The sequence below is a fragment of the Andrena cerasifolii genome, chromosome 1 (assembly GCF_050908995.1).
Source record: "Andrena cerasifolii isolate SP2316 chromosome 1, iyAndCera1_principal, whole genome shotgun sequence".
Lineage (NCBI taxonomy): Eukaryota > Metazoa > Arthropoda > Insecta > Hymenoptera > Andrenidae > Andrena > Andrena cerasifolii.
In genome coordinates, this window is record NC_135118.1 from 32,740,763 (window position 1) to 32,757,076 (window position 16,314).

The window sequence follows — 16,314 nt, forward strand, 5'->3', positions numbered from 1 at the left end:
TCGTCTGAATACCAAGTACCCGGCCGGCGGGGATCATCGCGGACCTCGCTGCCCCCCGGGGGACGTCTACTCGAGAGAAATGATCGAGCGAGACGCGTTTCGGAAGTCGAACACCCCGCGCGCGTCTCCTGGAACAAAACGATTCTTCGGGGACGTGTCGTTGCGGGGTCTAGCGGCTTTTTTGGGGGCCTGCGGCGGTGTATCGCTTTTTTACGGCCGGGCGATGGAATCTTGATGAAATAGGCGGAAGTTTAGACGTCCTTTTTATGGGAATAATCAATTCTTTGCTTCTCTTCGATTTCTTTGAAGTTTGTAATTCAAGAGTCCTTGTAAAAAACACTGTAAGTGCCAAAAATCAAATTCGATACTGTAGTAGGTATTACTATTAGTACGTAGAACATTTTTCGATAGAAAGAAAATGGTAATTTTGGCACACACAGTGTTTTCTACAAGGACTCGTCAATTGTGGTCAATGAAATCTGATTATATTTACGTGGAGTACAAAAGTGGGGAATTAAATATCTTACTGGAGTCTCTTCAGATATACAGGGTGGTTCAGGACTAGGGTGGAACGAAAAAGTGAAATTTGTTTGAAAGTTTTGCATTCTACATAATTTTCTTAATAAACCATTTTCGTATTACTTTTATAACAACAGTTTATACTAAAAAATATTCTATTATAAATTTAAGTTATATTAATAAATATAGTTTATATTAATTAATATCCAATAGTTTTGTTACTTCCTCTGCGAAATATCTTTTCAAACACGTGACGCGGCCCGATCAGAAACTTTACTGTCAACCGGTGACGTGGCAGTCAACGTGTTAATAGTTAAAAAAAAGTTGGCTTTAGTGATTCAAATAAGGTGAATGTCCCAATTTCTGCTCATGTCCCCATTTCTGCTCATTTCGTATTTTTATTATTATTATAAGCGTCACGCGTGTACTATAGTTACAACAAAATAATTCTAAGTTATTTGAACATTTAGGCGAGTGTTGCAAGAGCTTGGGGCTAATCAAAGCGCAGCATAATCAACGAAAAACTTCTAAAATGAGAGACTCATGATTTTTCGACCGTGTTTTAGCTGGCTGTGCTAAGGAACAGGGTCACCATTGGTATTCGATAATTGGGCAGAAAATAGTTTTTGCAGTAAAAGTATTACAGGGATTTTTACCCACTAAAACCCCACAGCCACTATGAAATTTTTAATAATTTCCATGTAAACATCTCTATTATTAGGGCTCATTGGCAGAAAAGCTGGGACACCTATTTACTTATTTTCGACATAGATCCATCGTGCCAAGGCTCATCAAAATCGGTGCCTAAGTACCACATGGTGTCCTCCCCTTGTTAGCCCGTTTCTAGTAAACTACCTCCTCATTTTCCTGAAAAATGGGCCCCTCAGAACGTTAGGCACCCACGACTTTTTCCTTAAATCCGCCACTGTGTATGAACCCCCGTGTTTAAGAAAATTGATTTTGTACATTCATGACCCATATAGATACGTCATACGTTTTTTACTCGGTGCAACCAGGGGAAGTGCCATTAAGATCGACGTATCAGTTCCGCAATTGATCAGTGCGAATGGTCCCTTTGATTCAGCGCCAGTAACTGCCACGAGCGAGTCTGAATTCCTCCCTTCGAAAAGCAGCGAAAGGGTACTTTTTACCACTAACACTGGCGCCACTTAACCGTCACGGACCTGACGTGTGTGCGTAGACCTTTAACCCGCGTCTAAGGCGAAATTAATATTAAGCATCCGCGTAACTACGCGCCGCGTGACTAAACGGGCTCGTAGGACACGCGACGAGGGCCCGAGGGTCCCCCCGGTGCCTTGGCGAGAGCTGGCGGAAACGCCATTACTCCGCGGGGTTGGGTTGCGTGGCAAAACATCGGGCGCGCGTGAACGAGACATTAGTTTGCCAGCGCAAAGGATTACGGCGCGGTGTGTGTCTCGTCGTTAATCCTGATTTAGGGATTCCGACATACGCCGGGCCAGCAGCCTATTCGTTGCGAATTAAGACGGAAGAGAGGATGAGTGAGCGAGGCCGGAACGTTGCAGCGCCCTGACGGCGCTTAAGTCAAACCGTGGGGGGATTAACTTCAACCCTTTGGCAGCGGCTGATCGGCGATCGTGAAAAACTATCCACCTGGCCGGCGTTTGTTCGATATACAAAAGCCACTCACCAAGTGGAAGCCTCTGGAGTGTGAACACTTCATGGGGAGATACAATGTGCCAGTCGTGGGATTAAATTAAGGGTGCCTTTCGTTGGATTCTTGAGTGAGAGTGGAAAGATTATTCTACTGTTTCTGATTGTGAGACTTTTTCAGTTCTATGATTCTGTCTTGATGCCTCATGGCACGAAAGGGACATTTTTCTCTCTGTTTTTTTGCTGTTTGTGTTTGGCACTTCTGGTATTTTCTTTTCTGTATTGCACCTCCCCTGTTTCGTAGTCCTTCTTTTGTTTTTTCTTAATCTCCACCCTCGCTATTTATTTGATCCTTTTTCTTGATAGTTCTTCCAGTAGTTTCGTTTTATTAATCTTCAACCCTTCACTTTTATTTTTTTTATTCTACATCTGTCTTGTTAACTTCCATGTTCTCCTTAAGGGTACATACTAGTCGTTTCTGTCTAAAGTGAAGCATTTATGTTACAATTAATTACAAAGGAACCAATTGAAACTGAGACTTGTTATTTGGCACGAAGTTTATTAGCATCATAAGCTTTAAAAAACTTGTTTGTTTAGTCAAAAATATGCATTATATATGGCGCTACAGATGGATCTTTAAAGAGGCTTTTTAAAAAAATTGTTTCTTTTGTTTTGCAGTGATAACTCAGAAACGGAGGTTCCAATCGATTCAAAACAAATTCGAGCATCTTCACGAAATGTGTAGATTCGGAGCAGACCTAAATTAAAGATAATGAAAACTGTTATTCTCTATGAAAATAAACTAAGACCCCATCTTTTCGGGTTTGGGGGATGGTAAAACCTCATCAATGGGGTCTCAGTGGGGTTTTAGTTTATTTTCATAAAAAAGATGAGTTTTGATTAACTTTAATTTAGGTCTGGCCCGAAACTACACATTTTGCGAAGATGCTCGAATTTGTTTCGACTCAATTGAAACCTCCGTGTTTGAGTTATCACTGCATAACAAAAGAAACTTTTTTTAAAAAGCCACTTTTGTGATTCATACGTAGCGTCATATATAATGCATACATTTGACTAAACAAACAAATTTTTTAAAGCTTAGGATTAGAGCTTTTATTTTTTGACCCGTCGGGTACCCGGCTACCCGAAACAACTTCTAGGAACTGCATGTTTTATTATCTGTGGTATTATTTGATGTTAGCCAAGTGATCGAACAATACCACATTCAGTGGCTTGAAGTTGTTCCGGGTAGCTGGGTACCCGACGGGTCAAAAAGTAACAGCTCTAAGTACTTAGGATGTTAATAAACTTCATGCCACAGAACTAACCCAGAAATCTAGAACCTCCACCTAGATTTAAATACAGGTTTCAAAATGCAACCAGAAATCTAGAACCTCCACCTAGATTTAAATACAGGTTACAAATGCAACCAGAAATCTAGAACCTCCACTTAGATTTATTTAAATACAGGTTACAAATGCAACCAGAAATCTAGAACCTCCACCTAGATTAAATACAGGTTACAAAATGTAACCAGAAATCTAGAACCTCCACTTAGATTTAAATACAGATTACAAATGCAACCAGAAATCTAGAACCTCCACCTAGATTTATTTAAATACAGGTTACAAATACAACCTGAAATCTAGAACCTCCATCTAGATTAAATACAGGTTACAAAATGCAACCAGAAATCTAGAACCTCTACCTAGATTAAATACAGGTTACAAAATGCAACCAGTTTCAATTTGTTTCTTTGTAATTAATTGAATCCTAAATGCTACATTTTGGACAGGAACGACTGCCTAGTACCCATAAAGTCTCCCTACCACCTTCCCCTCAACTTTCTCTACCCTATACCCTCAAGTCTTTCATTCTACCCTACCCTTTTTCTTAACATTCTTCCCACCATTCCTAATCTGTTTAATCTTCACCCCTTCACTTTCCTTTTCCCCTACATCTGGCTTCTCAACCCATATTCTCCTTAAATTCTCTCCACCATCTTCTCCTTCCCTATATCCTCAAGTCTTCGACTTTTCCCCACATTTTATCTTAGCACTCTTCCCACCATTTCTAATCTCTCTAATCTTCACCCCTTCACTTTCATTCCCCCCTACATCTCACTTCTCAACTTCCATATTCTCCTTAAATTCTCTCCACCATCTTTCCCTCAACTTCCTCCTCCCTAGATCCCGAAAAGTCTCTTCCACTCTTCCCTCCAGTTCCTCCCTCCTATCTCTTTCCCTCATTCAACCCAAATCCACCAAAATTTATCCCCCCAATATTTCCATCACTCCGCCGCAAGACTGAGCCTACTAAACACTGCATTAACACACTTATCCCCCCGATAATACCCACCTCCGTGCCCATATCGCCATTACGAATCCACCCTTTCAATCAACCTCAAAATCCAGAGATAACTCCGGACTGTTACACTCAAACTGGAACTCCAAGCGCCTCGCGGGCGATAAATCTGTTTTAATTCGCGTTAAGACGTCAGATTTAATTCCCGAACCCGCCACGGTCCACCCTCGGGAGAGAGGGGATCGAACGCGCCATCCGTTCTCTTTACGTAAATACGCTCCGGTGTGGATGTTGACACGGGAAGGACGGGTTAACCCGGCTGACAAGGGTAAAGTAATTGATACTGACACTGGAACGGCTGACCGTGAAGCGACTACAAGCGGAATATCCAGCGGAATCATGGGATTATATTAATACGGAGGACGTCTCGCGGGTCCGCCCGCCATTCCAAGCTCCTGCGAGCGCGCACCTCCGCGGAAGCTGGAATAAATTCTCTTATTGCATACTTTACGGATCTAACAAAGCCCTTCGAGGCACGGGGGTGGCTAATGAATTAACTGGAATACGCTTAAGCTCTACTAACTGCCTAACTATAAGGGGAATGTTATTCTTAGTGTATGATACTGGATGCTGCGCGGTTCGTTTGATCATTCCTTGTTTGTTTTATAATTTCCGGTCATAGCTTTTCTGATGCTGTTAATTTTCAACGTAACTGATGTTATTTGTAGTCCATTTGTCTTTGCTTGTGTGGTTTATAATTTTATTTCCGTTTGACATACTTGGGGCAAAGTAATTTTCTGGGTTTTAATTTTGCGTCGATGTTGAATGAAGAAGTTAAATGGTGGTATTGAAATTGACATGTTTCTGGAAGAGATGGTTGAAGTTGGAATGTAATTAATATAGGGGTGGTTGAGGGAAGTGGTGAAGTGGAACGAGTCGCCTTAGATGAGAATTATTCAAACTATGACGTCTCAAGTTGGAAATCAGTAAGTCATGAAATTACAGTGGCGGACGAATTAAAGTTTACGATTTTTAAAATCGCTTAACTTGTTTAAAATTCATCCAAACGAGATGAGTTTTTTTAGAAGCTAGAAGGATTAGTTTGCTAAGTAACATGTTTCGTCGTTTTGAAAAAAAAATGCAACTGGTCGGAATAGTAAATATAAAAAAAAATAGTAAATATCGTTTTTTAAACTTTTTTTTTGCGAGCCTGTAATGAAAATAAAAAAAAACCCTTTGCAGATTGAAGTAAGTTGTATACAGGCATACAATTTCATCAACATCGGTTAACGTTACTCTGAGCTATAAATGCTTACGAATCGCGAAATTCCCGAAACCAGCGATTTTCGACCTTATTCTATGATCTTCAAGCGTTTATAGCTCAGAGCAACTTTAACCGATTTTGATGAAATTTTAGGCATGCATACAACTGACTTCAATCTACAAACGAAGTTTTCGAAATTTCATTACAGGCTCACAAAAAAATGTTTAAAAAACGACATTTACTATTTTTTTTTGCTACTCCGACCAATTGTATTTTTTTCAAAACGACGAAACGCGTCAGTTGGCAAACTAATCCTACTAGCTTCTAAAAAAAACTCGTGTCGTTTGGAACAATTCGGAAAAAGTTATGCGATTTTAAAAGTTGTAAACTTTACTGTACGTAGGAGAAAAAGAGTTGACGACGAGAGAAGGCGACACTTCTTCTCCAAGTGGACATACTCTAAACACAATGGAGTGCCACCTATCTATCCAAACTTGCACGTCAGGCCGTTTCCCAAATGAACGTATACAATTATAAATCAAGTCCCCAAAATGCGTTCCAAAACATCAACGGCTCTACGCATTTAAAAAATATTAAATCACAAATGATGCATTCCCCGACCCACTACAAACAGGGTAATTATGGGAGAGATGCTGCGTCTTCGGTATTTCAGGGTTATCGGTAATAAAATACAACACTGTTGATTTTATTTGCTTTAGGCTGCTACCCTACATAAAGCTTCCCGCGCACGCGTCTACCAACCAATAGTGGGGGCCTCCAACGCGCATGCCCAAGCAGAAGCCACAAAAGTGGGCGGAGCCATCCCCTCCACATCAGCAACCGTCCAGAAACAGCAACAACCAACTATATAGGGTAAACTGTACAATAATTGGCCCCCTCAGCGGAAATCCCAATTGGAATACGTATATTTTTTCGCGAAGTTTTTACATGGTCTTAATTTTCAGTTATTATCAATGATTCTGGATTTCTCATTAAAATAAAACATCTTGAGTACCTACTAAGTCTTTTACGTTAAAAATATTCAATGAATAATAAAAGTAGGCATAAAAGTACAATCATTGGCACCCTAAAATTTGAGGTTATAAACAGAAACATATATAGTTAAAAACGAAGTTAAAACCGTTTAAACAGACTATTTCATTCACTATTAAATACCAACGACACTTAGTAAATCTCTATTTCAATCCATTACTCAGTTATAAAGCGACAAGATATACTTACCTGCTCCTTATCAAAATTAAAAAAAAAAACACATAAAACTCAGCGCTTTGTCTCAGTTTGTGGTGTTGCCAGATGTAAAGTGCGTAGTTCAACTACTGGAGTTTGCAGTGTTGCAGCGAAAGAAGGATAAGAAATTGTAAAAAAGTAGCTTCTAAGCTCGTACTTCTTATATTTGTCCTTTTAATCAGGAGTGCCAATGATTAAATAGCGCAGCGCCAGCATTAGTGCAGTTTACCCTACGTACGTTCAACGCTACCCCTCCGAACTCCTCCAAACCTCACCATTGCTTGGTACACGTCGACGACCACATGTCTCGCTTATCCATTACTCGCTGTAACCGTACGCCCCCCCCCCTCCCCGAGGCTACGCAAGTAAAATCTCGAGGAGGGTGAGAGAGCGCATCTCGCGATCCCATCGCTAGAGCTTCACCCAGAACCGACGGGAAAAAGGATTACCTGATGCTCGCGAATCCTATTCGAGAGTGTTGCACGTTGGTCATGTGCCATCGTACGCGCTCGGCCGTGTAAAACCGCGTGTGAGACAAACGCCTCATTGTTCGGCGGTGCACGGCGCTTCAGGAACTCGAAGGGAACGGGCTTCTCCTGTCCGGACGACACGACGCGAGGAAGCACTGTGTCAGTAACGGCCTCCATGATCGCCGCCGCCGAGCGGCGAATTATTGTCCGCGTCCGCCCCTCGCCACATAAATCTCGATATCGAACGGGCCCAAGCTGCTCGCCATTCTCCCTCTGCGCTTCCCACTGTTTCTCGTTCTCTCCACTTAACGAAGCACGGAGACGAAAAATGCTCCGCGGGACCAATCGATAAGGACTGCGTCCTTCCGCCACCCTTATCCTCGATCTTCCCCACAGGCCGCCCCCGCACAGATTTCGGTGTCAGCGAGCAGATAGGTCACGCGATGATTTCGACGACCTCTTTGGATGATGACTTGAAACTCGCTGGGTGTCTTTGGCACCTGATGAGTGGAAGTGTTGATAATGAAAGGGTGGCTTTGCAGCAGTTCAACCCTCCAAGGTGGAATATTCTTGGTTTAGATTCTTTCTGCAATTGTCTCTGGGGGAATCTTTAATCTTTAGTGGACCCTGACGGGGGTGAGAAAACGAGTTACGGGTTTAGGTAGGCGTATTTTTGAGAAACTTGCTTAACACTTATTCAAGGAAAAATTGAGCACCGCCCTTGAAGCATCACTAGACGAGGCAATAAATAGGCTGTGGGAATAAGTGTTTATAAATCTATTCTTCAACACAGGATCCTCAGGGATGTAGTAAGCCAAGTGTCTTTCTGAGCTTGCCGGTGTCCCTTCACGAACAAGTTTCCAAGTCCAGAAGCTAGTAATCCAGAACTAGGTCGTCACTCCACCTTGCACGATTCTCCTCCAGCTACTCTTCGAGCGAAATCGTCTTTTCTTCCCCCGTAAGGCGCGAAAACCGCAGACCGGCGTCGGAAACACTTCGAACCGACGCGACGCAACGAGGTTCGTTATTTTGTTAGCGCGTCTACGAGGATGAGGCGAACGGGTAAGCGGCGAGCGAAACACTAGCCAGGGTGTACAGGCGGGGTGCCACGGCTAGGGGCGCGCCCCCTCGCATAGGACCCCCCTTGCAGGGCTCCTGCGCGCGTGTATGCATCAGGGTGTACACTCGATACGTTGTCCACGAGGGGTTCTCGCCGACCCATCGTTGCTGCGCTACGGCCACGCTGCCTATGACTAATAAGAAGCCGAAGACTGTGTCACACGAGTCTAACCTCGACCCGCGTTAAACGATGCGAGCCTACGGCGGTGGTCATCCCCTGGGCTCTGCGACGCTTCGGGGTTGTGGGTGGGATTGGGGGCATGTGTGGTGTGAAAGTTTGGGGGTTGCGGAGGGTTTTGTATCGTGTTTGGCTGAGATTGTATTGCGATGCGAGATCTATTTGAGTGGTGCATATGATATTTCTGGGGTTTGGTTATGTTGCTGTACAAGTGGGACTTGTCCTCTAAGTGACCCATCCCCTTTAAGTTGCATCTCCAAGGACAGCTGTCCTCCCATTGGGACCTTTCCTCCAAGTGAGAGCTCTCCTCCAAGTGGGACCTCTCATCCAAATGGGACCTCTTCCTCCAAGTAGAACTCCTCCAATTGGGACCTCTCCTCCAAGTCAGAGTTCTCCTCCAACTGGGACCTCTCCTCCAAGTGAGAGTTCTCCTCCAATTGGGACCTCTCCTCCAAGTGAGAATTCTCCTCCAAGTGGAACTCCTCCAATTGGGATCTCTCCTCCAAGTGAGAGTTCTCCTCCAAATGGGACCTCTCCTCCAAGAGAGAGCTCCCCTCCAAGTCAGGCCCCTCCTCCATTTGGGACCTCTCCTCCAAGTGAGAGCTCTCCTCCAAGTCAGGCCCTTCCTCCATTTGGGATCTCTACTCCAATTTGGATATCTCCTCTAAGTAGGATCCCGAAGTGACCCCTTAACCCAAGTAGGACCCTATTGCAGCCTTCGGGTCTTTCTGACCCAAAATAGTCTGTTATTTTATAATAATTTGAAGGACTAGAGTATTGATATATGGATCGAGTCGAGTGTTTATAAATACGTACAGCAGTATTAAAATTTTCAAATGCACGTAATCGAATAGAAGAGTGGATAGAGACTAGTTTCGGGGTTGGTAGATGGACTAGTATCGAAGCATTACTACTGGGTGGTTCGCATGGACTCATTTGTTTCTTATCTGCTTTTTTACATCTTGTGAAACTCACTATTATGTCTGAACGGTATTAATTTTAGAAAATGCTAATACCTGAATCCTTGATACTATAGGATACTTGCAATTGCTGCATTATAATTTTTTTTCACGAATTATTTATGCGACGACTTCGTGAATCTTTCTTAATTAAATATGTTTAATGCAAAATTTCAGAATTAACGAGGAATTATTGTCTCAGAGACAGACTCCTGATTGAATAGACCGACCATTTGCACCCTCCTATTGGGAAACGTTATCTGGACACTATGCCAGTAAAACGCTCGTTTGTTCTCCTCGATACGATCGCGTGTAGTTCGATATTTGGGAAGGGTTGCCGTAGGGGCAATTTTTGTGGCTTCAGGCTCCTCAGAAAAAAGGCTGGTTATTGATTTATCTAAGCTGGCGCTTAGTCAACCGAATTTCCTGCACCCTACCCTTCCTATCCCCAATTTCCTCCCAGGTCCTTCGTAAAAAAAGCAGTAATCTTTACTCGTCACTCAAAAAATCATCGACACCTGTGCCTTTCACGATGCAAATCTAAAAGCGTGAACCAGTGCAATAGCTCCAAATCACTGCATCATTTAAGCAAAAAATTATGTGAAACATACTTACTCGTTAAAATTATATTTCCCTCTAAATCGGTGACATATAATTATTCTGTAATTAGCGAGGTATATCACTTTTCATTCATCTTACAAGATAATAAGATACGAATTCCTTCAGGATCACAGCTACCACTTACAATCCCCCTCTTTCAAGTCTAAACTGCAGAATACCCCTGCAAGTTCTCTATCGCCCTACACAGTAACAAAATCCAATATCAAAACTACCCCCTATCTACTTAAAAATCCTACACCACTCTAGTTACCAAACCTAGCACCAGATTCAACAAACAACTCACGAAGAACCAAAACACAATAACACCCTCCCCTAGTCAACCAGAATTGTAACCCCAGCTTAATGCTTGATTTAGAAAAAATTTATTTTTTTTTAAAACTGGCAGGTACTTAAAAAGTCAAGTGTCTGATTTTCGACCTTCTTTTGTTAATAAGAATTTTCGAGTCTTCTTTTGTTAATAAAAAAAAACAAATTCAGACACTAATCGAAAAATCGTCTCGACAAGTATGTATTAAATATAGTTTTAAGAATATTCGTGCAAAATTTTATTGAAATCGGTCTAGTAATCTCTGAGGTATTTACGCAAATGCTGAAACCATGAAGACGCTTTAGGAGAAGGAGCTGCTACGGCACCATTTCTTAAGATATCAAATTTCTTTTTTAATGGAATGCAGCTTAATCTATACACAACAAAGTGAATATCTTCATTTCTAAATATGACGTTTTTTACATGAAAAAAAAATCATAAAAATGACCCTATTTTCCAATCTGTCAAGGGTATTGCAGGAAAAATCAGGATTTCAACTTTAAATAGCTGCCATGTTGTTTTAACTTAATATTTCGGAAAATTCTCTCCGTCAACCTGAGGATACATTAATATACTAACGAAATCTTTTTTGTTTCTTGATTTTAGATAATCTGGTTACGAATGGCAGTGCTCACCGCGAAAGCAAATTTTTAAAAATGCTTCTTGGATGTCGCTTGTTATTTTATTATAAACGTAAACATTTTCCTACGAAAAAATTACCAAATGTTCTTTAAATGTTGCTCTGTTAACCGCAAAAAGTTCTGCAAAAATATACGCTTTCGCTTCTTAAAAAAAAATTCACAAATATTCGCCTCTTTTCGACCGCCTGACTAGGCATAACCCCTTAAGCCCTTTCCACACGAGTCACTTTTGCATCTCGCGACAGGCAACTGTATCAAAGAAATTCACATACCTCCGTACCCCTATCAAACGAAACCCATCTCCACCGACTGAACGCATCCAAAACACCAATTACGAATAACAGCAGCGTCTCGCGTGATGCGGCCCTAACACACCGCCCAGGCCGTTTCCATCACGAATAAAAGCGAGCACCAGATGCGGAACGATGTCGCCCCAACAATACACGCATCCTCGTAACCCCCCGGAACGGTTAGTACATCAAATTTCCTCCTCGAGATGTGCCCCATGTGTCGCGATCGACGCCGCCGTCGCGCGTTATGTAAAACGCGGATCGAAAATTCGCGCCGCGTCCGCCCTGTTGGCTGCCGGGTAACGACACTCCTGAGGGAAGAACGGCTCCGCCGAGCGGGGCCTCGCGGTTCGATTCCACCCCCGAGATTGTCTCGATCGAGAGCGAGGGGATGGAACTCCGCGGACGAGAGTTACGGCCGCGAGTCGAGAGGCTTCGATGAAGGATGAAGCGGGGCATATTAAGCATCCCTGAGGAAATCGCTGTGGCGAATCGCTGCTCGAGTTTCTAGCTGCTTTGTTCGTGGAGCACGCTGCGGAAGAGCGCAACTTCTCGTTGCTCTTTGTTTGGGGTGGTTTGTCATTCTGTGTGGAAAGGGGAATGGCATGAGAACGGAGGGGGCAGGTGGTGAGATTTTTCCGAGGAACAGGGATTCTTGAAGATGGTATCTGGGTTATCGAGTTTTCCGAGATTTTAGAGTAGTGTGTGGGAGGGGGAGCGGAGATTAAGGAGGGAGATTTGATAAGGATTTTTGACGTTACAGAGTTTCTGGGAGGATGAGGGTTGCTGAGGGGGATATGTTGAGTTTTGAGATTTTGAAGTGGTTTAGGGGAAGATGGGGATTTCTGAGGGGGAATGTTCAGGGCTTCTAGCTTGAGGATCCTCGAAGCTGATTTGCTACAATTTCCTTGCTTCGAGGAGAACGAAATCTTTTTTGTTTTTTGATTTTAGATAATCTGGTTCCGAATGGCAATGCTCACCGCAAAACCAACTTTTTAAAAATGCTTCTTGGATGTCGCTTGTTATTTTATTATAAACGTAAATATTTTTCCACGAAAAAATTACCAAATATTCTTTAAACGTTGCTCTTTTAACCGCAAAAAGTTCTGTAAAAATATACGCTTCCGCTTCTTCAAAAAAAATTCACAAATATTCGCCTCTTTTCGACCGCCTGGCTAAGCATAACCCCTTAAGCATCACCGCCACACCTACCCCCAGCCACCCAAAAATCTAACCACATCCCAAACACCTAGCTCGCTACCTGGATCAACATATTTCCTATTAAATTTTCCATTTTCGCAGCGCAACGCCCCGTTTCAGCGCCAGCAGAGGTTCCTTTTTGCATGCAAAGCACAGCAGCGGATTTCCATAGGCAAGACAGCCAGCCCGCCCCCTTCCTGTCCGCCGGGGCAATTGCTTTGTAACGCTGGCTGCCTCGTTCCTCCACGGACACGGGAATCGTAAACGTTCGTGTTTTTTTTTTCCTCCCGCGAGCGTTATCTGCGGCCGGTGGACGCGCGAATCGCCGTTCTTATCGGGCCGTTTCGCTCTGGCCGCGTACAAGAGGGTAGATAAACGGGGAAGAACCTCGCGGCAGCCGTGGCACGGCGATGATACACGCGTGCCACACGCGCACGCGACACACCACCCCCTCCAACGAACGCACAAAGCTCTGCAACCCTTGGAACGGTTAAGACGTCATATTCCCCTTCGCGGGGGTGCACACGTGCGCCCCACGACGCCAAACTCCCTCCGCGAAGACGCGGGAACAGGGTGGCTTGGTTTTTTAGCGGAGAAAAACGAGTGGAAAGCGGAGGCTAGGCAGACAGTCGGCGTGAAAGTTTAACAAACCGAACGGGGAACGGATTCGATGGGAGGGGCCAGGGGATTATCATTGAAAACGTGATAAAAGTCGAGGGGTAGCGGCGAGATGGCGCGGTGAGATGGTGGAACAAGGGGGGTTGGAATCCGAAGGTTGTTGGGTGAACATGGGGTGGGAAGAAAAATCACATCAAATATTTACCCTGACGCGCGAAGGTGTCGCGAAGGAAAATCGAGGAATCAAGAGAAACCATGGCCGCTGACAAGTGGAATCCGCGGGGAATCGGATCCTTCAAACACACCCCAATATTTCTCTGTCTTTTCCCTTGTCTCTTTTCGTGCCTCGGCGCACATCGCCTCGACGCTGAGGACGTCCGTTTTCTGGGCTCCGTTTGGAGCCGGTACTCTGGGGGTGTTATAAGGTGAATGTCCCAATTTTTGGTCACATCCCCATTTCTACTCATTTCGTATTTTTATTATTATTATTATGAGCGTCACGTTTGTAGTATAGTTACAACAAAATAATTCTAAGTTATTTGAACATTTAGGCGAGTGTTGCACGAGCTTGCGGCTAATCAAAGCGCAGCATAAGCAACGAAAAATTTCTAAAATGAGAGACTCATGATTTCTCCACCGTGGTTTAGTTGATTGTGGTAGGGAACAGAGTATTCGATAATTGGGCAGAGAATAGTTTTTGCAGCAAAAGTTCTTATTTAATAACAAAAACAGATACCGTATTGTGCTCTGGATTTAGAGTTTTTACTATTTTTTATTATTTTAAGTAGAAAACAGTGATTAGGTTTCGGGTCAAGTGAATCAGCATCGTGAATTTTTAAAAAATTTTAAAAAGGCTTCTTGGATGTCGCTTGTTATTTTATTGTAAACGTAAATATTTTTCTACGAAAAAATTACCAAATGTTCTTTAAACGTTGCTCTTTTAAGCGCAAAAAGTTTTGTAAAAATATACGCTGCCGCTTCTTCAAAAAAAATTCACAAATATTCGCCTCTTTGCGGCCGCCCGACTAGGTATAACCCCTTAATCCTCGTATAGAAATGGGTAACAATACAAAAACTATACTCTTCTCTTATGAATTTAAGGCCGCATTACCGATTCCGCCAAAGTCGACTCCCCGATGCGACTCTTTTCTGAACTCTACAAATACACAAATTAACTTCTGTAAATTTACAAATTTTGCAAATGCACAAAGATGTCACGATTTGTTAATAAGGGTGAAAAAGAAAGTTCTGGCTGCATCGATGATAGAAGAATAAAGAGGTAAGTAAACAAAACAGTAACTACGAATGCATTTCTATATGTGCTTCTGTCGCGCATGAATCTCAGCTCGAATTAAAAATGTCAAATACACAACGCTTATTTAAAGTTTAATGGACGAGCAACGGGTAGTGTCGAAGGGCGCTCGCGCCGAACAAATGGGGTAAGTTCTGCAGATTTATTGGAAGAGAAAAAACGATAAAAACGGAAGAAAGTCAAATTAAGAGCGACCTGTTATTGGGCCCGCGACGGAGGGGATGAGATTAGACGCGGGCGGGGAGCGAGAAGAAAAAGAAATATCGACTCAAATATTTAACTTGGAGCGTATGTATTGCCCAGGGGTGGGGGGAGAAACGCGAAGGGTGGCGAGAATCGTAGCAGAGGGAGAATTCTCGGAGCCCGTGATCGACAAATACCGAGAGATCCAATTACTAATGACAAAGTGCGTTAAACAGAACTGACGTCCTAATACGTCGTGAACAGTGACTGAACTGTTAGTGGAAAGACGGATCTAAATGGGACGCGATATTTCTTTAACGACCGGGGCACGAGGCAGTGATTAGAAGCTTTAGAAGCTCTATATTAGTCTTCCACTCGTGAACTGAATGAACAGTGATATTTTCTATGGTTGTTCCTACTGCAGATAGCAGAGAGTAAATCATCTGACTGCCGAGGCACTTATATCCCTCTCCTTGACCCTTCAAACCTACATTTCCCTCACCACACGTCCCTAGTGTCTCAAACAAACTTGTATAATATAGCATAGTAGATCCCCTTTAGATTCTAAGAAGTGTAAACGTTGTGAACACGCCAACGCGTTGCAAAGAACTGGAGAAAATTATTTAAGGGGTTATGCCTAGTCAGGCGGTCGAAAAGAGGCGAATATTTGTGATTTTTTTTTGAAGAAGCGGAAGCGTATATTTTTACAGAACTTTTTGCGCTTAACAGAGCAACATTTAAAGAACATTTGGTAATTTTTTCGTAGAAAAATATTTACGTTTATAATAAAATAACAAGCGACATCCAAGAAGCATTTTTAAAAATTTGGTTTTGCGTTGAGCATTGCCATTCGGAACTAGATTATCTAAAATCAAAAAACAAAAAAGATTTCGATAGTATATTAATGTATCCTCAGGTTGACGGAGAGAATTTTCCGAAATATTAAGTTAAAACAACATGGCGGCTATTTAAAGTTGAAATCCTGATTTTTTCCTGCAAAAATCACGCGAGAAAATCAGGATTTCAACTTTAAATAGCCGCCATGTTGTTTTAACTTAATATTTCGGAAAATTCTCTCCGTCAACCTGAGGATACATTAATATACTAACGAAATCTTTTTTGTTTTTTGATTTTAAATAATTTGGTTCCGAATGGTAATGCTCACCGCGAAACCAAATTTTTAAAAATGCTTCTTGGATGTCGCTTGTTATTTTATTATAAACGTAAATATTTTTCCACGAAAAAATTACCAAATGTTCTTTAAATGTTGCTCTTTTAAACGCAAAAAGTTCTGTAAAAATATACGCTTCCGCTTCTTCAAAAAAAATTCACAAATATTCGCCTCTTTTCGGCCTCCTGACTACGCATAACCCCTTAATTCCCTAGACCAGAGCTTCGTTCGACTCGTCTGAACGCGTTGCTTTTATCGCGAGCAAGAGGGAGAGGCCC

General features: G+C 42.7%; 2 protein-coding genes across 4 annotated transcripts in view; one reads left to right on the forward strand and one right to left on the reverse strand.

Moving 5' to 3' along the window:
- The window catches only part of LOC143377201 (uncharacterized), a 187,819-nt gene that overhangs the window by 69,977 nt on the left and 101,528 nt on the right, over positions 1-16,314 (reverse strand). The window lies entirely within an intron of this gene.
- Parvin (beta-parvin) overlaps positions 7,731-16,314 on the forward strand; it is a 411,519-nt gene continuing 402,935 nt past the window's right edge. The window contains exon 1 of the mRNA XM_076828505.1: positions 7,731-7,740. The gene's annotated coding sequence lies outside the window, so the exon portion shown is untranslated. The remainder of the gene's footprint in view (positions 7,741-16,314) is intronic.